General features: G+C 41.6%; 1 protein-coding gene across 1 annotated transcript in view; it reads right to left on the bottom strand.

The window, feature by feature from the left end:
• The window catches only part of LOC106585764 (hyaluronan and proteoglycan link protein 1), a 75,237-nt gene extending 52,781 nt beyond the window's left edge, over positions 1-22,456 (bottom strand). Inside the window, exon 1 of the mRNA XM_082968681.1 lies at positions 22,357-22,456. The gene's annotated coding sequence lies outside the window, so the exon portion shown is untranslated. The remainder of the gene's footprint in view (positions 1-22,356) is intronic.
• Positions 22,457-25,631: the final 3,175 nt, after the last annotated feature.

Raw genomic sequence — 25,631 nt, 5'->3', positions numbered from 1 at the left:
GAAGCAACAAAATGGAGTCGTGGTCATCTTTTCCGAAATGGAGGGCGGGGGAGGGCCTTATATGCGTCGCGGAAGTTAGAATAACAATGATCTAGGGTTTTGCCAGCCCTGGTAGCGCAATCGATATGCTGATAGAATTTAGGGAGCCTTGTTTTCAGATTAGCCTTGTTAAAATCCCCAGCTACAATAAATGCAGCCTCAGGATATGTGGTTTCCAGTTTACATAGAGTCAAATGAAGTTTGTTCAGGGCCATCGATGTGTCTGCTTGGGGGGGATTTATGCGGCTGTGATTATAGTCAATTCTCTAGGTAGACAATGCGGTCGGCATTTGATTGTGAGGAATTCTAAGTCAGGTGAACAGAAGGACTTGAGTTCCTGTATGCTGTTATGATCACACCACGTCTCGTTAATCATAAAGCATACACCCCCGCCCTTCTTACCAGAAAGATGCTTGTTTCTGTCGGCGAGATGCGTGAAGAAACCAGCTGGCTGTACCGACTCCGATAGCGTGTCTCGAGTGAGCCATGTTTCCGTGAAACAAAGAACGTTACAGTCTCGGATGTCTCTCTGGAAGGCTACCCTTGCACAGATTTCGTCTACCTTGTTGTCAAGAGACTGGACATTGGCAAGTAGTATGCTCGGGAGCGGTGCGCGATGTGCCCGTCTACGGAGCCTGACCAGAAGACCGCTCTGTCTGCCCCTTTTACGGCGTAGTTGTTTTGGGTCACCGGCTGGGATCCGATCCATTGTCCTGGGTGGTGGGCAAAAGGTTGATGGAGGGGGTCGTGGAAAGAGAGAGAGAGAGTGATATGTAGAGAGAGGAGGGTGTCATGTCTGTGATGCCTTTCTCTGCGCCCATATGGTGGTGTTAATCTTCCCACATTGACTGAAATGTATTCACTTAGGCGTGTGACACATCTTTTCCTATGGAGATAAGCGTCAACACTTGTGAAGCTTATCATTTCACATGAACTGCAATGTATTGATATAAACGTCAACCCTGTGACACTCATATTTTCCGATTGACCGCAATGTATTGATAAAAAACCCTGTGACATTTAGCCTTTTGCAAAAATGTGCCAGGATGAGTTTACCAGTCAGAGGTTACACGCCTGTTCTATTCATTCTATTTCTATGATGGTGCCATGAAGAAACATGGCTTTAGGGAGACGTCTAACCAATAACATATTAAGATCCCTAATGACCGTGGAGAAATACACCTCCCTTCCCCATATTGAACCCCGGAACTAAGTCACAGACCCAACCTAACCCAAAGGACAGTATTATGACAATGGTGGTGAATCATTAGGTCTGCAGCCTGGGGCATGGTTTGGACTGTGAAAGGACAGGAGAAGATGGAAGGCAGGGGGCTTGGAGTGCTGGAGACAGTGTCATTACAGTGCCATTACGATACAGATGAACTTCTGTGCCCTATTCCGAAAGACTGCCAAGGAACCGCTACTCCTGCCAATAGTCGACCAATTAGTCTACTCCCTACACTCAGTAAGATATTGGAGGGTATTGTGAGTAGACAAATATGGGAGTACATGGAAAATAATGATCTGATTACAGCCAATCAGCATGCTTATCGCAAAAATCATTCCACTACCACTGCATTGGTTGACATGACTGACCAGTGGCTCAATGCTATGGATAATGGCAAGTTTGTGGGGGTACTATTTTTAGATTTCAGTGCAGCATTTGATTTAGTGGATCATTAGATAATTTTGACAAAATTAATGCATTATGGTTTTAAAGAGGTAGCATTGAATTGGGTACAGTCATATCTAACTGACAGGAAACAGTCCACCTATATCAATGGTTCATTTTCTTCCCCTCATGCTTTAAACTGTGGAATACCGCAGGGCAGCTGCCTTGGGCCACTTCTTTATTTAATATATACCAACGACCTTTCCTATGCCCTAGCTGAAACTCAAGCTACTATATTTGCAGATGATACTACAATTTATGCAGCAGGACAATCGGTTGAACAGATACAGCAAGCTTTACAAGGAGATTTGGAGAATATTAGGGAGTGGGTTTGCCAGAATAAACTTGTTTTAAACACCAAGAAAACCAAAGTTATGTTGATCTGTTCCACTAGGAAAAGGCCAAAACAGCATGGGATACAATTAAGTATGGGAGGAGTACAAATTGAAGAAGTGGCAGAAACCAAACTATTAGGAGTGCAGCTAGACAACTGCTTATCATGGTCATCTCAAATAACTAATCTATGTAAAAAAAATGATTAAAACAGCATGTATAATCAGAAGGATAGCTAAATATTTACCAGGAAAAATTCTTAAGCAAATAACACAAGCTTTAATTGAGAGTCAAGTGAACTACTGTTCTGTGGTCTGGGGAAATGCATCATCAAGTGAAGTTAGGAGGCTGCAGATTGCACAGAACAAAGCAGCAAGGATTGTTTTACGGTGGAGATATGGTTTTTCTGTTGCAGTCATACGCAATGTTCTTGGTTGGTCATCAATCGACAAGATAATTGAAAAAAAACATGCTTATTTTATTTCATAATATACATAATTTAAAACGGCCAAGTACAATTCACAACGGTAATCAGTTGGTAAGAGACAGACATTCCGTAAATACTAGGAATAGATTGTCCACCATCTATGCGTTATCTAGACAGAAAAGAGAAATAGGCAAAAGAACATTTCGATTTAGAGCAATAAAGAAATGGAATAAATTACCTGAGCAAACCAGAAACCTTTCAATATATACATTTAAACATTATTTTAAAACAATTTAAATATAATACACAGAAATGTTGTGGGATTACAGTAGATGAAGAATCCATATTTTTTAGATTGATTATTTATTGGTTTATTATGTTAGTATATTATGTATGTTTGTAATAGTGTGTTATATGTGAAAATGTGTTCGTATATAAATTGTATTTTAATATTTAAGGACTCTTGGAAGATTAGTCCAAATGGGGACTAAAAGAGATCCAAATAAAATCAAAATCAAATCTGTCCTCATCCTGCAAGTCTTTGGATGTTGGGTTGGATGAGAGTTTTTGATAAGCATTCTGTGGTCCTATTGAAACGAATTGATTAGTCTGTGAGTGCTTTCACAGAGCATTGCTGAGGCTGGATGCCAGATGTAGCTGAAGTCAGCGTCAATGGATGGGAAAGATGAAACTGAAGACAATTGGAATTTGAAAGGGGTGTGTCTTGGGGTAGTGGGTAGAGAGGTGGATTCATGACTATCACTGTGCCTCTAGACGATTCAATGAATGACCAAAGAGTTCGGACAGTGCCAAGTTTACAGCCACATGCTTTTTATTCATAATTGATCTAAGAGGTCGAAAAATTCACACTATCTTTTGGAGTCCAGGGTCCCTTGCCAAGGACATGGGTGGGGCTAGGCAGAGCCACCTGGCATTGCAAACAAAAGACAAACTTCAAATGTCTTCTGCGCGTCATGTCAGTTGTTTAATGTTTGTTTTCATTTGAGTTTAATCAACATAATCTTTTATTGTCAGTGAATAGCTTTTACATCATCTACTGTAATTCTCTAGTTCCAATTGTTAAAGACGGCTTTTAGGTATACACTTGCATATTGAAAACACATGGCGAGTGAACAGTGTTGGAGCAAAGTCAGAACTGGATGCACTGATAAACGTTAGACGTAAAGGGACTGGAGGGATCACACTAGATTATATACTGGGAGCCAGAACACTTTGTCAGTGACCCTAGCGATCTCCTATAGATTCATTTTAGAAGAACGCCGTCAGAGAACAGCTGGAGAGGGCAAGGGAACAGATGTAGAACAGTGTGTGGCTCAGATGAATCACTTTACTAATCTAATAGTCTACAATGTACCCTAGCAGAGAGCCAAGCTCTCTCCTATGTGAGTACATCATAGAAAGAAAAAGAGCTATCAGATGAAAGGGTAACACGGTGGAAAGTAAGTTCTTACCACGTTCGTTATTATGAGATAGGAAAGGAAAATGCAGTCTTAACAAAACCTGGGATTAGTAAAGATTTGTCAGTCATTTCCCCCCACAGCTGTTACTCTTCTTTCACATTACATTTAATTAGGTCTCCGTACAACACGGGGAGCCACACATGAAGCAGAACTGATCGGTAGAGTCACCCCTGGTCTAGGTTGTCTCTGCTCATAGCAACACCACTCAACATCTCTCACTCAGTGCTGTTCAACCATGACCAAACCAATACCAATGCAGACCCACAAGCAAAATAGCCCCCGTGCACAGCTTTGAAGATGAGTGAGGAAGGGAGATCAACAGTTGCTTACAATTTGTCAGCTTGGAGGTTCAAACAAACATCCACATTTTCTCTCATTAAACAGCTCACATACGATCTTCTCCATCATTCAACAGCTCATCCTACATTAAAAATGTTGCCCCTCACAGATCCAGATTAATCATTTTCAATGGAGACTCTTCATTTCGTATTCTGTTAGTCCAAGAGCGGGCATAATCTGGCTCCAGAAAAACAGCCCTATATTATTCGCTGTTTTGTAACCTTAAAGATATGCTTGTGCCCAAATCATGTCACAGACCCTTGTGTCTTATTCTGGGACAAAAGACTATCCTCAGCAATCTCTCAAGATTTACACTGGGACAGAAACAGCACTAAGATTTGGATTGGCCAAAGTGAGAGCACGCTAGGGTTTGGGAAAGAGTGCGGGTAGCAATCGAGTCATTAGTGTACAAACAGCTCTGAAGCTTGTATATTTTAGTTTTCTATCTATCCTCAAGGGGCTCTTATAAGCCATGTCTCTCGTCGGAGCTAAGTGAAATAAAAACAAGGCATTGCAAGATAAGTTGGTCCCGTGTGGCTCAGTTGGTAGAGCATGGTGTTTGCAATGCCAGGGTTGTGGATTCGATTCCCACGGGGGACCAGTACGGGAAAAAAATGTATGAAATGTATGCATTCACTACTGTAAGTCGCTCTGGATAAGAGAATCTGCTAAATGACTGAAATGTAAATGTAAGTTGCTACTTGTTGTGTGTGTAATCTCTCACAGAATTGGTCAGCTGCTCAATGAAGTTCTGGGTCCATACATGTTAAGAAGAGATCAAGAAATACTAGAACGAGGAGCGAACCGGAACAAGGAGATTCATTGGCTTATTTTATTCATTGGTATTGTGTCTATACCTAGGCTTTAGCTCAGTGGGCTAATAGAAGATCAGGTACATAGAAGATATGTGTACATAGAAGATATGCGTTCAAACCCCATCAGTTAAATGTACAATTCTGGCAATGGAATTGTTTCATAATCATTTTGTTGGGAAATTGTGATTAGCGTGATTGTTCAGAGGGCGTAGTCTAAACCATTTTGGTCCAATATATATATACCAGTTTCTGCTAATAGATGGTTAATTTGCCTGAGAAAATAAGCACTGGTAACAACATCGGTCTCATGAGCATTAAAAGGCAGTTACTTCACTCAATCATACTCACTCATCCACATCATACTGGCTGATGAATAGTGCTGCAACAAACAATAACTCTTAAGTAATTTACAGTAATAGATTTCCAATTAAAATGGCTTTTTGCCCATTTTTTGCTAGGACTATCTGGGAGGGGTCTTGAGTGGGGAAGGGAAAATTAAAAACTAGCTGTTATTGGCCGAGAGGTTTGTAACTCTCTTTGTTATTGCTCTATCAACCAATTTACTGCATGGTGATGTCGAAAAAGAATACAGTAAGTCGCTCTGGATAAGAGTGTCTGCTAAATGACTAAAATGTCAAATGTAAAAATATAATGTCACCATGGAAAGTCTAAACTCCTGCCCATGCAAGCCTGCTGATTAGAAAGTCCTTGTTAGATTGTATTTTCAACCAGCAACTATCAGGAAATATCACTGATCAAATGTTTTCACAGTTCTATAGTGTTAGTTTCATCAGCTGTTGTATAATATGATATAAACACAGGAACAACAGAATTTTGACCACACTGGGCCTTCAACATAGGCCCATTGGTAATGCAAATATTTGAGCGTCAATCCCCAAAATTGTTATGCAACATGTTACTGACTGAGTGTAACAAATGCATGGTTAACTACTCTGCTGTGACACCAGTCCTGTCTTAACCACATCCTAAACAAACCTCCTCTTTTGACAGAGGACCCTTTGTGTACCTGGAACAATCCATGCAAACAAGGGCAGAGAGTACAGTATCCTTTCCCTATTTAACTCTTCCTCCTTTACTGGTCCCCCTGAACGGACCCCTGTTTGAATGGCTTTGCTCGGTTATTGTAGCGGCCATTACAAACCCAATCAATCCCTCAACGTCAGTGCCCCAGTAGTTACAGCCATTATACCAGAACCCTCCCACTCCCCTTCCCCCTGCCCATCAGATGTGGCTTCACATCCACATGCAGAGCTCCAGGGCAAAATGGAGGCACCCTGCTCTCCTCCTCCCAACACAATCTGCCTCCTTCCTCCCTTTTCAAAGACCAGGACGAAACACACAAAGGGAAATGACAAAGCATTCACGAAAATCTGTCTATAAAAAATAACAGGGAAGGGGGAGGACAAGGGGGGAAAAAAATAAAATAAAATGTATTATAAACACTCTCGCTCCAAATCGCTGGTCCAAACTCACTTTAGTTCATTATAGGTTTTATAGCGAAGCAGGGGCGTTTCCCAACATCTGAAGAGCACACTTTTAAGGGCCAGTGTGGCACATGTTCCAGGCCTTTAGCGGGATGTTTCACCTAGACAGGGTGGCTATCATCACACTCAGAGGTTAGTCCTGGCGGTTTAGGGTCAGTGACTCAGCAATCCACTGACGTGTATTAGCCCTACATGAGAGCTGCACCGCTTGGCACCGACTACACAAACTAACGGGTGGCGATATAAATGTTTCGAAGGATTAGTGCTAACGTGATTCAGCAAAAATAATGATAATTATGTTTTACTGCAAGCCCCTCATGCGAGGTTGGAGCTTTTTAAACTTCCCACATACCACCTTCCAATTTAGAGCCAAACAGGAAGTGATTGTTTTTCTGGACTTTTAACCCTTCAATTTCCATTCTGCTTGACTACGTCTGTAAACTCAATGTCCATATGCTTACAAAACAATCAATTAGACAGTGCGTCTCTCTCACCATCTCGGGTCCATTATCACAGCCCCATAAGGAAGTGAGGTTGAGCAATGTTGAGAAAGGGGAAGCAGACCACCCTAAAACTCCCAAACATCATCAGGGCTAGAGACCATCCACAAAAACCTCAAATGGGTTCAGTGACAGTGTTGTGGTACAGTCCCCAGCTGTTGCCATTCTGTGCTAGGCATTTCTTTAGAGGTCCTGTAGATTAATCTCAACACCTGAAGAACCATGTGGATTTAAAGGGGACTTTTGCTTGTGGCTCTTTATCTGTTCCCCTGCCATCAGTCATAGCCTAACTCCTGCCTCTCAGAGACAATGTAACACATACAAGAGAGAAGCCTGACTGACGAAATTACATCAATCGTGAGTACTTGACCTGCCAACTTCAGACAAACGGAATCAGACAAACCTATAAAGAACTACATGCATTGGAACAATTTTCTGTAACACAAATAGAATGGAACATGATACTTCTTTTCTCAAACCCAAGGAACTTTACTCCCAAAGTGTCTCTTAATAAAATGTAAAATACATGATTTCCTTTGTATGAAATCACATCTGTGTCTATCATGCCAACCAGACAAGGAGACGGTCATTCTTACTTCAGATGCAGGCTCGGAAATATTGGGATGCTACTGGGTTGTGATCACTTACAGTACATGAACACAACGTTGCCCTGATGTTCATCTTTGTCCCACTGAAAGTATTGTACGTGTTCCTCCCTCTCTCAAATGTCTTCAAATACTTTCCATCCATCTACCCCCCTTTCCCTGTTAAAATTCCGTCTCCCCTTCTATTAAACCCTTTCAAACAACCTCTATCATCCATTCACATGAACATACATCACAATTTGAAAATATTGCAAGAAAGAGAACACAAGCAACAGTTAAAGTGGAAAACTGATCAGAAGATAGTCTGAAAATTCAAAAGTCCTGTCCTCTCCTCTCTTGTCGTAGTGGCTGGCTGTACAGCATGTTCCATGGGTCTCAGCCTGTTTTAAATCAGCCTGTTTAACTGGTTGATTGTGCTGCCAATACAACAGAGCTACAGCTGTCTGTCTCTCTCTCTCTCTCCATGCCTGTGTCCCTTTCTGTTCCCATCTAACCAGGGGTCCCTCTACCGCTGCAGCATGTGAATGGCTTCCACATGTTCTCACACGAGGGTTAGGGGTGGTGGGGGTGAGGGGAGGAAGGTGGGGGTCTACACTGTGCTCGGCGAGTTCATATTAAAGAGCTTTCATCAGTCTTGTATAATGAACCAGATGCTGCAACAGACGAGCACTGTTGGACTGCCGATGGGGGCAGCTATAGGGATGAGGTTACTTCATGGAATCCATTACTTACAGTGCCTTCAGACCATATTCATACCCCTTGACTTATTCCACATTTTGTTCCGTTACAGCCTGAATTCAAAATGGAGTAAATAGATTATCTCGCCCATCTACACACAATTCCCCATAATGACAAAGTGAAAACATGTTTTAAGAAAATGTAACAAATTTATTGAATGTGAAATGCAGAAATATCTCATTTACATAAGTATTCACACCTGAGTCAATGCTTTGTAGAAGCACCTTTGGCAGCGTTTACAGCTGTGAGTCTTTCTGGGTAAGTCTCTGAGAGTGTTCCACACCTGGATTGTGCAACATTTGGCCATTTATTCTTTTCAAAATGTTTCAAGCTCTGTCAAATTGATTGTTGATAATTATTAGACAACCATTTTCAGGTCTTGCCATAGATTTTCAAACAGATTTAAGTGAAAACTTTAACTCGGCCACTCAGGAACATTAACTGTCTTTTTGGTAAGCAACTCCAGTGTAGATTTGGCCTTGTGTTTTAGGTTATTGTCCTGCTGAAAGGTGAATTCATCTCCCAGTGTCTAGTGGAAAGCAGACTGAACCAGGTTTTCCTCAAGGATTTTGCCTGTGCTTAGCTCCATTCCGTTTATTTTTTAGCCTGAAAATCTCTGTAGTCCTTAAAAGGGAAGTTAACTCAAAATACTTGCCTGGTGTTTTGTCACTACCCCAGACAGTTTTTAGATCCTTTGCTTGAGTATTTAGATTTAGGTAATAAGCTGATTCTACCCCCACCTTCCACATGCAACGTCAAAGTCCATCATAAATACCTCCCAAACACACAAGCATGACCTCCCATGACCACAACGGTCCTTGTAATGACTTTCTAGGCACAATTTTTCAGCTAACTTATTTCAGTAGGCACATTTTTGCCAATGTATTTTGTTATTTTCTTATATTGAAATCCATGAAGTAGATTAATGCGCGCCGCAAGAAAACAATCATTTTCTGTTCTCACTCCCTCATAGTATTTGGTATGCTCGTTAAATGTAATTACAGTAAAGAACGTCACCTGGAGAAAGAAGAGGAAATTGGAGGCCTGCCTTGTTTTCAGAATGGTACTGTTGTGTCATATTGATTTGAGCCAGAGTACAGTGATGCAACCAGTCAGGATGCTCTCGATGGTGCAGCTGTAAAACTTTTTGAGGATCTGATGACCCATGCCAAATCTTTTCAGTCTCCAGAGGGGGAATAGGCGTTGTTGTGCCCTCTTCACGACTGTCTTGGTGTGTTTGGACCATGATAGTTTGTTGGTGATGTGGACACAAAGGAACTTGAAACTCTCAACATGCTCCACTATAGCCCCGTCGATGAGAATGGGGGCATGCTCGGTCCTCCTTTTCCTGTAGTCCACAATCATCTTCTTTGTCTTGATCATGTTGAGGGAGAGGTTGTTATCCTGGCACCACATGGCAGGTCTCTGACCTAGGCTGTCTCATCGTTGTGTCGTCAGCAAACTTAATGATGGTGTTGGAGTCATGCCTGGCCATGCAGTCATTGCTGAACAGGGAGTACAGGAGGGGACTGAGCACGCGCCCCTAAGGGGCCCCCGTGTTGAGGATCAGTGTGCAGATGTGTTGTTACCTACCCTTACCACCTGGGCGCTGCCCGTCAGGAAGTCCAGGATCCAGTTGCAGAGGGAGGTGTTTAGTCCCAGGATCCTTAGCTTAGTGATGAGCTTTGAGGGCATTATGGTGTTGAAACCTGAGCTGTTGTCAATGAATAGGATTCTCACATAGGTGTTCCTTTTGTCCAGGTGGGAAAGGGCAGTGTGGAGTGCAATAGAGATTGCATCATCTGTGTATCTGTTGGGGCGTTACGCAAATTGGAGTGTGTCTAGGGATTCTGGGATAATGGTGTTGATGTGAGCCATGACCAGCCTTTCAAAGCACTTCATGGCTACAGACGTTAGTGCTAGGGTGTGTAGTCATTTAGGCAGGTTACCTTAGTCCCTGTGCCCATGAACACTATGGTGGTCTGCTTGAAACATGTTGGTATTACAGACTCAATCAGGGACGGGTTGAAAATGTCAGTGAAGACACTTGCCAGTTGGTCAATGCATGCTCTGACTACACGTCCTGGTAATCCGTCTGGTCCTGAGGCCTTGTGAATGTTGACCTGTTTGAAGGTCTTACTCACATCGTCTCCGGAGAGCGTGTTCACACAGTCGTCCGAGCTGATGCTCTCATGCATGCTTCAGTGTTGCTTGCCTCAATGTAATTTAGCTCGTCTGGTACTCTCGTGTCACTGGGCAGCTCGTGGCTGTACTTCCCTTTGTGGTCTGTAATAGTTAGCAAGCGCTGCCACAATTTACGAGCATCGGAGCCGGTGTAGTACGACTCAATTTTAGTCCTGTATATACGTTCGCTTTACCTGTTTGATGGTTCGTCGGAGGGCATAGTGGGATTTCTTATAAGCTTCTGGATCAGAGTTCCGCTCCTTGAAAGCGGCAGCTCTACCCTTTAGCTCAGTGCAGATGTTGCCTGTAATCCATGGCTTCTGCTTGGGGTGTGTACATACAGCCACTGTGGGGACGATGTCATTGATCCACTTATTGATGAAGCCAGTGACTGATGGGGTGTACTCCTCAATGCCATCGTAAGAATCCCAGAACATATTCCAGTCTGTGCTAGCAAAACAGTCCTGTAGCTTAGCATCTGCGTCATCTGACCACTTCTTTATTGATCGAGTCACTGGTGCGTCCTGCTTTAAATTTTACTTGTAAGCAGGAACCAGGAGGGTAGAATTATGGTCAGATTTACCAGATGCAGGGTGAGGGAGAGCTTTGTGCGTGTCTCTGTGTGTGGAGTAAAGATGGTCTAGAGTTGTTTTTCCTCTGGTTGCACATTTAACATGTTGGTAGAAATGAGGTAATACAGATTTAAGTTTCCCTGTGTTAAACTCCCCGGCCACTAGGAGCGCTGCCTCTCGATGATTTTTTCCCCTGTTTGCTTATGGCCGTATACAGCTCATTGAGTGCGGTCTAAGTGTCAGCATCGGTTTGTGGTGGTAAATAGACAGCTATGACGAATATAGTGTGGTGGTAAATAGTGTGGTCTACAGCTTATCATGATATACTCTACCTCAGGTAAGCAAAACCTCGAGACTTCCTTACTATTAGATTTTGTGCATCAATCTGTTGTTTACAAATATACACAGACCGCCACCCCTTGTCTTACCAGAGGCTGCTGTTCTGTCATACTGATAGAGTGTATAACCCGCCAGCTGTATGTTATTTATATCGTCGTTCAGCCACGACTCTGTGAAACATAAGATATTGCAGTGTTTAATGGCCCATTGGTAGGATATTTGTGATCGTAGTTCGTCTATTTTGTTATCCAATGATTGTACGTTGGCTAATAGAACTGATGGTAGAGGCAGATTACCCACTCGCCGTCGGATCCTTACAAGGCCCACCGACCTACGTCCCTGATATCTCAGTTGCTTTCTCTTTCATGGGGCTTTGGGCCTTGTCGGGTGACTGAAGTGAATCCTTTGCATCCATCTCGTTAAAGAAAGAATCCTCCTCCAATACGAGGTGAGTAATTGCTGTCCTCTAGAAGCTCTTTTGGTCATAAGAGATGGTGGCAGAAAAAGGATGTACAAAATAAGTTACAAATAAGGTGAAAAACACACACAATAGCACAATTGGTGTTGTGTCGTCTGCAAAATGTATGATTGAGTTGGAGGCGTGCGTGGCCACGCAGTCATGGGTGAACAGGGAGTACTGTACAGGAGGGGGCTGAGCATGCACCCTTATGGGGCACCTGTGTTGAAGATCAGCAAAGTGGAAGTGTTGTTTCCTACCTTCACCACCTGGGGACGGCCCGTCAGGAAGTCCAGGACCCAGTTGCACAGGGCAGGGTTCAGACCCAGGGCCCCAAACCTAATGATGGGCTTGGAGGGTACTATGGTGTTGAATGCTGAGCTATAGTCAATGAACAGCATTCTTACATAGGTATTCTTCTTGTCCAGATGGGATTGTGCAGTGCGATGGCGATTGCATCGTCTGTGGATCTATGGGTTGGTAAGCAAACTGAAGTGGGTCTAGGGTGTCAGGTAAGGTAGATGTGATATGATCCTTAACTAGCCTCACAAAGCACTTCATGATGACAGAAGTGGGAATGGGAATCACTACACTGTTTGTATTCGGCCATATTCCCAGTCACCTTGCCATGGTTAAATACAGTGTTTCATGCTTTCAGTTTGCACGAATGCTGCCATCTATCCATGGTTGCTGGTTATGGTAGGTTTTAATATTTACAGTAGATACAACATCTCCTATACACTTCCTGATAAACTCAGTCACCGTATCCGTGTATTGCCGATGTTATTCTTAGAGGCTACCCGAAACATATCCCAGTCCGCGTGATCATAACAATCTGTTTTCTCAGAGCGAGTGCTACAGTCAATGTGTTGGTAGAACTTTGGTAGCGTTTTCCTCAAATTTGCTTTGGTAAAGAGTCAGTCATTACATGTCAATTTAGTGCATGAGCTCATATTCTAAATGTTTTAATGTAAATAATGTAAAGGTTGGGCTAGATTGTTGTCATTACAACTCATGTACCAGCTAGGGACGGAGCATTACATGTATCTACAGTATATAGCTAGGGCTGTGTCCTGCTCATTAACCTTAACTACGGCAAGTACATTAATGCAATCAATAGCACTACAGAAACCTGTGATGTCAGGTGGAAAATAATATACTATTTCTTATCAGTAACGTTATAATGAAAAAGGAAATTGCATCACAAAGCTAAACAAACAAAACAGTCAGCAGGACAGGATAATGTTACTGTTACAGTAGCCGCTAAGCTAAAAACACCACAAACTAGTTCAAGGAATGGCAAGCAAATTATGTTATAAATGACTTTGTGGTGACTAGCTACAGGTGTTAGCAACTTCGCTACCTAGCAACATACCTTCAATGGTTGGAGCTTTCCCGTGACTTTAGGCGTCGTATCGACACCATAAGCACAATGTCGGATGGCCTGCAGCCATGCCTGACAGAAATCTCCATCGCGGTCAGGACAAGAGTGGAAATGTGTAGTGTATTTGTATCTGACTGGAATAGTATTGCACTTCATTTTGGCAAATGTCACGATTACTCGATTACTAACGTTATTCGCCGAGCCTTACTTTACTTCGGAGATTGCTAACCGCTAGTCTAGCTAGCTACCAAATCTTTGATAACTTCCTTTCGTTCTGATTTATTTTCTTGAAGACCAATAGTAAGACACTCCTTTGTCCTGCCTCCTGTAAATATCAATTTTAGAAACACGAAGAAGAGTATCTACTGGATTACAGACTATATGGAAGTCCTTTGCGCTAGCACGAAGTAGGTCTCTGTTTTTTAAACAAATGTATTTGGCAATTCAATGCTGAGACACCAATCATTGTTTATGTAACAATAAATACACACTTTTTAATGCGTTTTTGGTAAAATGGGAAATTCAGCATTTTGATATAAAAATGCAGAAATCTAAATGTCTGGGGTCGGACCTGCAACCAACAGGACCCTAAACAGGTTCCCCTTTAACGATTACAAGCGCAGCGGTCTCAGGCACTGTATCGCAGTGCTAGAGGCGTCACTACATAGGCAAGTTCGATCCTGGGCTGTATCACAACAGGCCGTGATTGGGAGTCCCAAAGGGCGGCGCAATATTGGCCCAGCGTCGTCCGGGTTAATGGAGGGTTTGGCTGGGGTAGGCTGTTATTGTAAATAAGAATTTGTTCTTTACTGACTTGTCTAGTTAAATAAAGGTAAAACATATATTTTTTTAATATAAAGTCCCTGACCGGTTTCGGAGATAGGAATGACGCACATGTCTTTGTAGTGACTGGGTGTACTGATACACCATGCGAAGTGTAATGAACTGCATCATGCTCAAAGGGATATTCAATGTCTGCTTTTTTTACCCATCTACCAATGGGTGCCCTTCTTTGCTAGGCATTGGAATGCCTTACTGGTCTTGGTGGTTAAATCTGTGTTAATTAATTGTATGTGATAATTAATTGTATGTGTTACTTTGACATTATGGGGTATTGTGTGTTTGCCAGTGACAAGACAATCTCAATTTTATCCATTTTAAATTCAACAAAATGTGTAAAAAGTCAAGGGGTGTGAATACTTTCTGAAGGCTCTGTACGTGTCCCATATGCACACTGTGCTTAGACCATACCATGAAAGGAAAACAAATTACCAAAGGCAGCATATTGATATAATTATGTTTCAGTTTACAGCCTATAGAATACAAGTCCCTTCTGGGCAGTAAAGCTCATTGGCAAGGCACATCAATCTGTTTCTCATCCATCGCTTTGTCTTTCCCACCAGCAGGCAGTAATGGGATTAAAGGCATAAAAACATAGGGAGAATTGTATGGACGCATTGTTAAAAACCTTATTGATGAACGAGCTCCAGGACAATTAAGAGACATGAGACCCCCGCCCCTATACAGTATGTACATTCTCTATCCCTCCTCCTCCTGGCTATAAGTAGATAGTCATCCCCCAGCTACACGGATCTGCTGGATGCATATATATTTTCCACAGGCATTTAAGGCCAAGTGGAAACTTTAAATGGCCGGCAGTCTTCTTGAACCAGTATTTTCAGTACAAAGTGCAAAATGAGCCAAAATGCACCCTGCTGTCTAATGCACTGTATTCATGTGAGTTGGAATGCTCTGAGTGGGAGGCTGGACAGCATATGAGGTCTTATGTAGACTCCTTGTTCACTTCTTGTTTAGTTATGAGTTGGGCTGTTGGAGCTCTTGCTGCAATTATTTTACTCAAAATTATGACCTTTCAACACCTGTTCATTCGTGTTTAGAGCACAGATCATATATGCAGACAAATATGGTAACTAAATGATACTGTTAAATACATTTCTAGTGAATTTAGGACTATGTAAATCTCTAAAGGCCAAGCGATGGTAGTTATTGTTAGTTGAGTGTTCAGGTTTGGCAACCTGGGAGTCTGGAGGCAGGGTGTACTTTGGGCCAACCTTGTGGGTCTCCAGCTTCCTCTCCCTGCTCCACGACCTCCTAGGCTAAAACAACCAGACCTCAGTGGCCCCAACCTCATAGGAGCAGGCCTGCCATTGGCGGTTCTCTGCCTCTCACCCTCAACTCTCCCTAACCCCCCAAACACACAAAGAAAAATAAACTGCCATGTAAACTCCCAGCTCCGAAATGCCATCCTTTTGAAGATCTTCCTTCCCCCATGTCACGCTTGATGCTTGAGTACCTCCCTCTCACCACCCCCCAAACCCCAACACGGTCTCTGAAGGGGTCATGGCTTCCCAAGGTTGAAAAGGAGCCTCTGTTACGTACAGGGGTGACACAGGTCTAAGATGGATTTTTGGCCTGTGCTATGCGCCGAGGGGATGTGCTCTGGAGGGTAGTGCTCTATGGGTCATTCATAGCACGGGGTACCGTGAGGGTAGGCCCAGCTCAGTGTACTGTAGGTACCTGCATGCATGAGAAGAGTCCCCCAAGCTTCTGTGTGCTTATGTAATGCAGTAGCCCAGTTATCTGCCCCACACTACAATGTCAACGTTCTAATGTACAGCCCCTGCTTTCAGTTAACACAACCAATGCATAGGGGGAAAATTAAACAAGACACATCTGGATGTAATCGCGCTCCCCGCTCTCTGTAAAGAGGTTGCTGACTTTAAACGTATCACCATACATTAGACGATAGAGCATGCATTATGAGAGATCAATCTATCACAAAATGCTATCCTGATCCATGGACTGTGTCAGAAGACTTTGGTTCCAGCACTATCATCTCCAGACTCTCCATCTCCTGTTGCAATGTACAGAAGGAAATTAAACCCATGAAAACCGCCGGAGTGCGATGAAATTAGGTTGGTTGCCAATGTGCGGATTTTTTGTTTATGACCCCTTACTGCCTTCCACTAACGTCAAGAACCTGAAGTGCTCAGATCTCTATTTTACTATTATACGACCCCAGGTCTATAAACGACCAAGTTCAACAGTGGCCTATTGTTGCCTGAGAAAAAACATTTGGTACCACTTAAATCTGAAGGATCCCATATGAGCTCGTTCATGGACACAACAAGAGTGTATATAAAGAGTCCAGATATTTGTCGCTATTGAATAACCTCCCATGAAAGTTCCATTGTTAGATTATGTTTGCAGAGAATGTGGCTAGTCCGCGGATAAACTATTTAAAAAATATTACTGTGAAATGTAAATAATCAAACAATTGAATTGTCAGAAAGACTGTAAAATATCTTATTACTGCATAATAGTATAACAAATTAAATTCATGTTGTGCAGTGTCTACATGAAATTGGAAATAATCTCAACATGTTGCTGCTAAATGTTACTATATACATGGAATATTATGTGATATCTGAATTACAATGACATAAATAGACATTTGGGAAAAGTCACAAAGACCTGTATGTGCTGCAAGCAGTTACTGGTGCATTCTACAGCTCAAACAGTATGTCAATTAAGGAATACATGAACTGTGTTTTTTTTTAAATCAACCAGAGAAAAGAGAGGGGGGAGTGGGTGAGGGAAAGAGAGAGGGAGGGGAAGAGAGCGAGGAGAGAGAGAGAGAGCGAAAGCAGATCAATCATTTAAAAATAAATCCTAATCCATATTATTGTTTTGAAAAATGACACAGATACTGAACAAAATGTAAACATCACTCTATTAGCATTTTCAGTCCATGGCCATCATTGGACATCATCAGTCTATGGACATATTCTTAACTTAACTTCTAGAAGCTTTGAAGTACTGTTACTTCCAAGCCCCAACATTGACCTCAATTTCCAATGTAGGTACTGCATAATTTAATGTTTCCCTTCAACGTATTATGTTAATCTCCCTTGGTAACCTATGTTCCACAAGGTATTGTATGAAGCCTATATGAAAAATACATGTTTACTGAATCATTCCAATTAAAAGACATGCATGCTACAGGATAATTAAGTGATCTGCCAGTTGTTTGTTTACATATATGGGCATTCAGTATAAAGTGTAATGGAACTGCATCACCACATGAGGGCACAACACCTCTTTGACTTATGGTTGACATACAGGGTGTGATATGCCTGCTGTACACTGTTAGTAAAATGATTTTCATTGACTGATGTGACTGATGCATCATCACTGTTCCTTATAGGTCAAGCAATAATGAAAAGAGATGGAGCAGTCCACTAGGGCGTAATGGTAACAGACACACACATGCTATTTACTCTGTTCCATCTGACTGCGCAATCCACTGTCTCATCAGCCCAGGCAGGCAATTTATAAACTTGATCTCTACTACAAAAAGCATCTAGATATTATCTCACATTTCTATCAGACTAGCATTTAGTTTTCAACAGGGGAGATTTGTATAAACCTTGCTGTTTGTCTTTACGACATTTGCAACATTGTTTCAATATTCAAATTCAATCTCCAGCTGTCCCATAGTAATGCATGTGTCGGGACTTGGTAGACAAGCAGGCAGCGTTTCTCATCCAGTCGAAATCATGAATCAGCTGTCATAATTTTTATGGATACATACAAAGAAATATCAATTGAAAAAAATTCAAACAAAATGAAGTGCAGCTACTTTGCAGTCTTTCCAGCTTCAGTTTGAAGTTATTGTGTTAGCTGTGTTGTTGGCTAGCTCCTCTGAACAACAGCGTTCTGATGAGAGAGCACATATTCTATGTCAGGCAAAATAATGCCTCATTAGCTCATTGTTATGGATGTATGCAAATAAATGTCAATAGAAAACAACTTAAACAAATGCAAATGCAGAAACTGTTGTTATTCTGGCTGCACTGTTTGACATGTGCAGCCAGAAGTTAGTCATAGTTGGCTAGCTAGCAAGCAAAGGGATAAGAACGTTGCCAACCAATAGAACATTTAGAACGAACGACTGGGTCGCGTCCATAGATACGGAACAAAAAGACTGAACGACTGGGTTGCGTCTCTGGCAACCGAACGGATAGAACCCAACCCAGCCGGCTTGGGTAGAAACCCTAGATTTGTGTCAGGACTATATCTTCTGGAAGGATGAAATAGTATGAATAAATTAATAAATATTACGTTTGTTTTTATCGAAAATATGTAAATCAGTATTGATTTGGAGACCCGTTGTATAAAAGTGATAATGCCCTCAAAGCCTGTGTTTGCAGGATATATACATATATACATATTGTGGCAAAGAAGGGGGTCGAGTGATAAATGGCAGATATGTGAGAGCAGAACTAATAAACGGGCTCTGCCCGATCACAAAAATGGCGACTACCAAAACTACAATTCCCAGAAGCAAGGGGAACCCTCAGAAGGTGGAGCCGACCCACAGATAAAGGGTCAAGACAAACCAGGAAGGGAGAGAGAGGGCTGGAAGGATCTATGAACCATAGAGAAAGAGACAATCTATATTGGCTGGATTTACCGTGTATGAGCTGGACTGTTTTGCACTTACCTGTTGGCGTTTAGACCTGGTCCTACCGAGAACCAGATTTGTGTACTGAACCCTGCTATCCTTGACTTGCCTGCGGCCTGGGTGGACCAGGACGGAGAAACAAATACACAGGTACTGTCATGTTCTAAATAACTTTCATTCTGGGCGGATTTTGGTGACAGTTTCCCACTTAATTTGTGACAAACGCTCCTAACCTTGAAGAGGTTTGCCACAATATATATATCCAATATATCCTCCAAACACCAGCTTCTCTGGCATTATCACTTAAGTAGAGGGGACATGAAAGTTACTCTTGAAATATTTGCTTATCCATATTTGCATAATTTGGAAGAGAAACAATCTCTCTAACTTGTCTATCAATATGTACAGTAGTTTGGCAACTCTTTCATTTTACTGCAGTGGGCTAAATCAGGGTCACACAGAATGTGTCTTGGTAGTCTTAAATAAATCTACAAAAGTATACACCTCACACACATGGTTATGGGCTTAAAAAGAAGTCCCCTTTACTATGTCAGATATAGAGATGTAATGTATTAAAGTTTAAGTTCGTATCCCAATTGTACACTTTAAATACATCACAACAGACTGAAATAAAACAAAACCGTTTGACATAGACACACCAGAAGACAGGAAAAAAATATTTAAAGTCATGCACTTGCATAGATGGCCTGCTACATAAGCTTGTGAAAGTGACCAGTTTGGTGTCAGATGAGTGGATACTACTGACGCCACCATAATCATACTGATACACAACATATACTAACTACGAAGAGATTAATGTGGTTCCAAGGAGATGCACTATGTAGTGTTTGACGTTAATTTTTTGTTTAGGACCTGTACAGGATGAAAAAACTGATGCTGGAGTAGAGAAGCAGGTACGGAGAGTGAACATGTCACGTTGAAAAGACAAGGAACAGGACAGAAACAGTGTTCCCACATATGCTGAGCACTTGTTGGCTGCTTTTCTTTCACTCTGCGGTCCAACTCGACCCAAATTGGGTAGAGGTTGAGTGATTGTGGAGGCCTGATGCATCACTCTATCTCCTTGGTCAAATAGCCCTTACACAGCCTGGAGGTGTGTTTTGGGTCATTGTCCTGTTGAAAACAAATGATAGACCCACTAAGTGCAAACCAGATGGGATGGCGTATCGCTGCAGAATGCTGTGGTAGCCATGCAAGTTAAGTGTGCCTTGAATTCTAAATAAATCACAGACAGTGTCACCAGCAAAGCACTCCCACACCATCACACCTCCTCCTCCATGCTTCATGGTGGGAACCACACATGCAGAGATTATCCGTTCACCTACTCTGTGTCTCACAAAGACATGGCATTTGGAACCAAAAACCTCTCATTTAGACTTATCAGACCAAAGGACAGATTTCTACCGGTCTAATGTTCATTGGTTGTGTTTCTTGGCCCAAACAAGTCTCTTCTTCTTTTTGGTGTCCTTTAGTAGTGGTTTCTTTGCAGCAATTTGACCATGAAGGCCTGATTCACGCAGTCTCCTCCGAAAAGTTGATGTTAAGATGTGTCTGTTACTTGAACTCTGTGAAGCATTTATTTGGGCTGCAATCTGAGGCTGGAAACTCTAATGAACTTATCCTCTGCAAGCAGTGGTAACTCTGGGACTTCCTTTCCTGTGGCGGTCCTCATGAGAGCCAGTTTCATCATAGCGCTCGATGGATTTTGCGACTGCGCTTGAAGAAACTTTCAAAGTACTTGAAATGTTCCATATTGACTTACCTTCATGTCTTGAAGTAATGATGGACTGCCGTTTCTCTTTGCTTACTTGATATGAACTTGGTATTTTACTTAATAGGGCTATCTTCTGTATACCAACCCTACCTTATCACAACATAACTGATTGGTTCAAACACATTAATAAGGAAAGAAATTCCACAAAAGAACTTTTAACAAGGCACACCTGTTAATTGAAATGCATTCCAGGTGAATACCTCATGAAGCTGGTTGAGAGAATGCCAAGAGTGTGCAAAGCTGTCATCAAGGCAAACGGTGGCTACTTTAAAGAAATCTCAAATATAAAATATATTTTGATTTGTTTAACCCTTTTTTGGTTACTACCTGATTCCCTATGGGTTATTTTATGCTTTTGATGTCTTCACTATTATTCTACAATGTAGAAATTAGTCAAAATTAAGAAAAAGTCTTGAATAAGTAGGTGTGTCCAAACCTTGGACTTGTACTGTATATATTTACCAAATATATATATATATTTATTTATTTATTTATTTATGGGGGATTGGAAATGATGCAGACAATTTCATTGATAGAAGCCACAATATTAAAGCTGATCTACCCATAAAATAAATAAATAATAATTTCAAAGATTTTTCTGAGTTACAGTTCATATAAGGAAACCAGTCAGTTTAAATGCATTCATTATGCTCTAATCTATGGATTTCACATGAGTGGGCAGGGGTGCAGACATGTGTGGGCCTGGGAGGGCAAAGGTCCACCGACTTGGTAGCCAGGCCCACCCACTGGGGAGCCAGGCCCAGACAATCAGAATTAGTTTTTCCCAACCAAAGGGCTTATTACAGACAGAAATACTCCCCAGCAAGCCCCCCACGCCCCCTCAGACGACCCCCCAGGTAAAAAAGCTGGATGTGGAGGTCTGGTGGAGATTCCTGCAGTCAGCATGCCAATTGCACGCTCCTTCAAAACCTGAGACATCTGTGGCATTGTGTTGTGTGAAAAAAAAAAAAGATTTTAAAGTGGGCTTTTATTGTCCCCAGAACAAGGTGTTTCTGAACGTGCTGTTTAATCAGCTTCTTCATATGCCACACCTGTCAGGTGGATGGTTTATATTGGCAAAGGAGAAATGCTCACTAACAGGGATGTAACACATTTCTGGGAAAAAAAAACATTTTAGCTCATGAAACACGGGACCAACACGTTACATGTTGTGTTTATATTTTTGTTCAATGTACATAAAGACTATACTTCCCAACATGTGTGCACTGTAGCCTACTGAAAAATAATGCATTGCACAAAAGAAAGTCATTTCAAAGTACTTCTGAAATAAAACTTGAATCTTGAAATCATTTCTTAGCCTAGGCTACTTTGTATCACTGCCATACACGTCCTTATAAAATTATGTGGATACTGTTTAAAAAGACAAACTATAGAAAGATTGCACTTTTACAGTGAATTAATATTATTAAACCAAAAAGATTATTGATTGATTTGATATACAGCTTCTGGTTGCGTTCTCACCCTACAATAATTCCACCTGATCCTACCAGTGCCCATCAATGCTGCATGAACATTCGCCATGACTGAAAGACATCCACGAATCACAGATATTCACCACAGGTCAAATAAAAGATTTTAACAGATAAGAGGTGCATTTTATGAGAAAGCAATACATTGCACATTACTATACCCCTTCAACAGTCAAAAAAAAGTTGTGCTCACCTTGAGAAGTTGGCGCTGAAGTTGAGAGGGACTGAGCTAGTCAGGTCTTTGACTATGAAATAAACCTACCCACTGTTTCACCCACTCACAGAGGGGTGACGTCATTAGCATTTGGCAAAGCCTCAGGATGCCTGTCCCTATCCCCAGGGATTCCTCATCACACCATGCCAGAGACTCACAACAAGGAAAACTGTCTAACCCATGGCGCCATACATTTAAAAAAATATAATAATGTGCTTAATGTATGGTGGTAGAAGATTTTTTACTTAGGACGTTGGATGCCCACAGGACAGCTATAATCTTTTTATGAAGATAATCCATAATTCCCATGTTCTACAGCCCTAATTGACATGAGGGTATTTACATTAGTCAAATAGACTAATGTATTGCAATGTTTTCATTTAATTTCATTCATAAAATATATACACACACACATACCCACACCCTAAACTCAGTCACACAACTACACTGCTTTGTTATCAAATGAACAAACTGTAACATCTGCTGTCGTGTTGTTTATCAAGTCTTTATATTACAGCCTGTATTTTCAAGCCAATTTCATGGCTCAATGCTTGACAGACAGAATACCTCACAGCATTTCACCTCTCTCTCATCAGACAACTTTGACAGACATTTAATCAGCTAACAAGGAGGAGCCTTATCTTGTTCATGAACTGGTGAGGTATCAGGGCAGTTAGTAGGCATGTTTACGGATAAGGTAATCAATCAATCTATCTATCAAACTGTATCTGTGTAGCACTTACAAGTATGTAATTAGGTAACTTTTTGTGCCAAAAAACTTTCCACTGAAAACGGGACAACAACAAATCAATCAGTGTTAGTTAGGGTTAGCCAGACGAGTGTCTCTGCTGAATATCTATGGCACGACATACTGTAGATATACAAGCAGAGACAAGGTAAACATTCTGCCATGCAGTGAGTCACTTACGTGTACGATTGGAAGTCTTTTGATAACACCTGCATGACAAATGTTCCATTGATGGTACCTTTTCAATTATGTAATGAATCAAAGATTGAAAGACCTTTAAACACTTTTTTTGTACATATAGTAAGTATTTACGTAGACAGTCTTGAATTAGTGTCATTGCCAGACATTCTGGAAATCACATTATTTTGTTGTTGTTGTACATACAGTATGTTATGATCATACTGCACAAAACCACTAGAGCTGGGCCAACTGATGTGTCTTCTTTTGCCACTATAGGCCCATTCAAAGAATAATTTATTGTTTTGATTGGCCCATGGACAATGTTGGTTTGAATGCTGTGTGAGATCATCTGTTAATGACTTTTCCCCTGATGTGGTGTCTGTGTGCTGCCCTTGCACCTGGGAGTTCTGATGTTAGTTCAGTTCGGTGACCCTTGACCTCTGAGGCCTCAGGGCAAACCGACAACAGTCCAGTGGCATGTATTTTATGTCTGGCCTTCATCTGTTGAAGTAATATGATAGATTTGAATAGAACATCTTTATTTTCCACAGTGCAGAGACAAAATACAAAGGATTGTGAGAATTTGTGGGAATGTTGTACAGTGGTTGCTCAACTAAACGTTTTGAGATTATGCTGCGGGATTTAGAGGTAATTTGTGGTTTAGTACGATACCCTGTGTCACTGCGGCACTGCTCCAGACCAGCGCAAGGGGGAGTTAGAGCACTGATTATGATTACTGGAAAATACTCTTTCAAAATGAATGGATGAGGCAAGTGGTAGGGGACAGCATTCAGAGGTCAAGACAGCGCTGCTCTGAGACAAGCATGGGGACTGGTCATGATAAGTCAATGACATTTTTATTTTCACTGAATCTCTGTTTGGGTATTGGTTAGACTACAATTAGGGTGTGGAAATGTTAGGATTATTTTGCTGTTACTGCCTACTCCCGACCGGTCACGTTGTACAGCGCCATTATGGGCTATTAGCAGGACAATAGATTCTTTGTGCAAGGCAATTGATCAGCATAAAAAATTTGGGGCCTCCCGAGTGGTGCAGCGATCTAAGACACTGCATCACAGTGTAAACTGCATTGCTACATATGCTGGCTCGATACCTGTGCAGGCCGTGACCGGGAGACCCATGAAGCAACAGTCGGCTTTTGGTTTCTCTCCCTCTAAAAACAGAAATAAATCATTCTAAATAACAACTGGTTTTATTTACAAATTAGTAAGAATGTCTCACCCCATGTTCAAGAATGGCCTTTTTCTCGCTCACTTTCGGTTATTTGAAAACGAAATAATCTCCAAAAAATCGTTATTTCTTAACAAGCCATAGAAAGTTGATTGCAATTTCAGTTTAATCCACCAGAAAAGACGGAACAAATAATACAACAAATATTGTGGTTAAACTCAAATATATTAATTGATTAAAAAAACTTTATCAGTTGGAACATTTTAACAAGTGGAAGGGGGAAAAGCATTATTATTAACCCTGTTTTTCACAAGCGTAGCAGGCTGTGAATTCTGCAAACAACGTTTCTAGGATGGGCTATTAGCAGGACAATATATATTGGTTATATCAGTCATGGCTCCCGAGTGGCGCAGCAGTCTAAGGCACTGCATCTCAGTGCAAGAGGCATCACTACAGTCCCTGGTTTGAATCCAGATTGTATCACATCTGACCGTGATTGGAAGTCCCATAGGTCGGTGCACAATTGGCCCAGCGTCGTCTGGGTTAGGTGAGGGTTTGGCCGGGATGTCCTTTCCGAAAAACAGGCATGGTGTGCTTTTGATTTCTCTCGGTCTATAAACATAAATAAAATTTTTTGGCCTTTATAAATATTATTTTGGCCTGTATTCAGATTACAATCGCTCACTTTCGGTTATTCGAAAACAAAATCATCTTCAAAATATAGTTATTTTTTTAAACATGGGGGGGGATGTTCAACTATAATAAGGGACAGAGTTTTCTTTTCTTTCCACTCCCCAAGCCTAGTTATCTATAACCATTGCCTTTACAGTACCTTACTAGGATCGATGACAGAGCAACCTGTCTTCAAAATTACACCATTACTCCACTGTCACCATCAGCAGGACAGTAGCTAATCATAACAACTTCAAATATAGTTCATCCATATTCACCTCGCATACTGAAATATCTTTGTGTAAGTTAGTAATTTTCTTGTGAGCTATTCATTTGGAGTAAGGCTTTTCCGCAAGCGGCACACATGGGCCGTCTGAGTCAGGTCAAGCAGAGTGCCACCACAGAACAGTCACAGAACCTGTTGACTGATGCAACATGCAGTACACATGAAACAGCAAGATGA

This window comes from Salmo salar, chromosome 24, assembly GCF_965601325.2.
Source record: "Salmo salar chromosome 24, fSalSal1, whole genome shotgun sequence".
Taxonomy (NCBI): Eukaryota; Metazoa; Chordata; class Actinopteri; order Salmoniformes; family Salmonidae; genus Salmo; species Salmo salar.
Note: the sequence above shows the minus strand (reverse complement) of the source record. Positions and strands in the feature narration are given on the sequence as shown.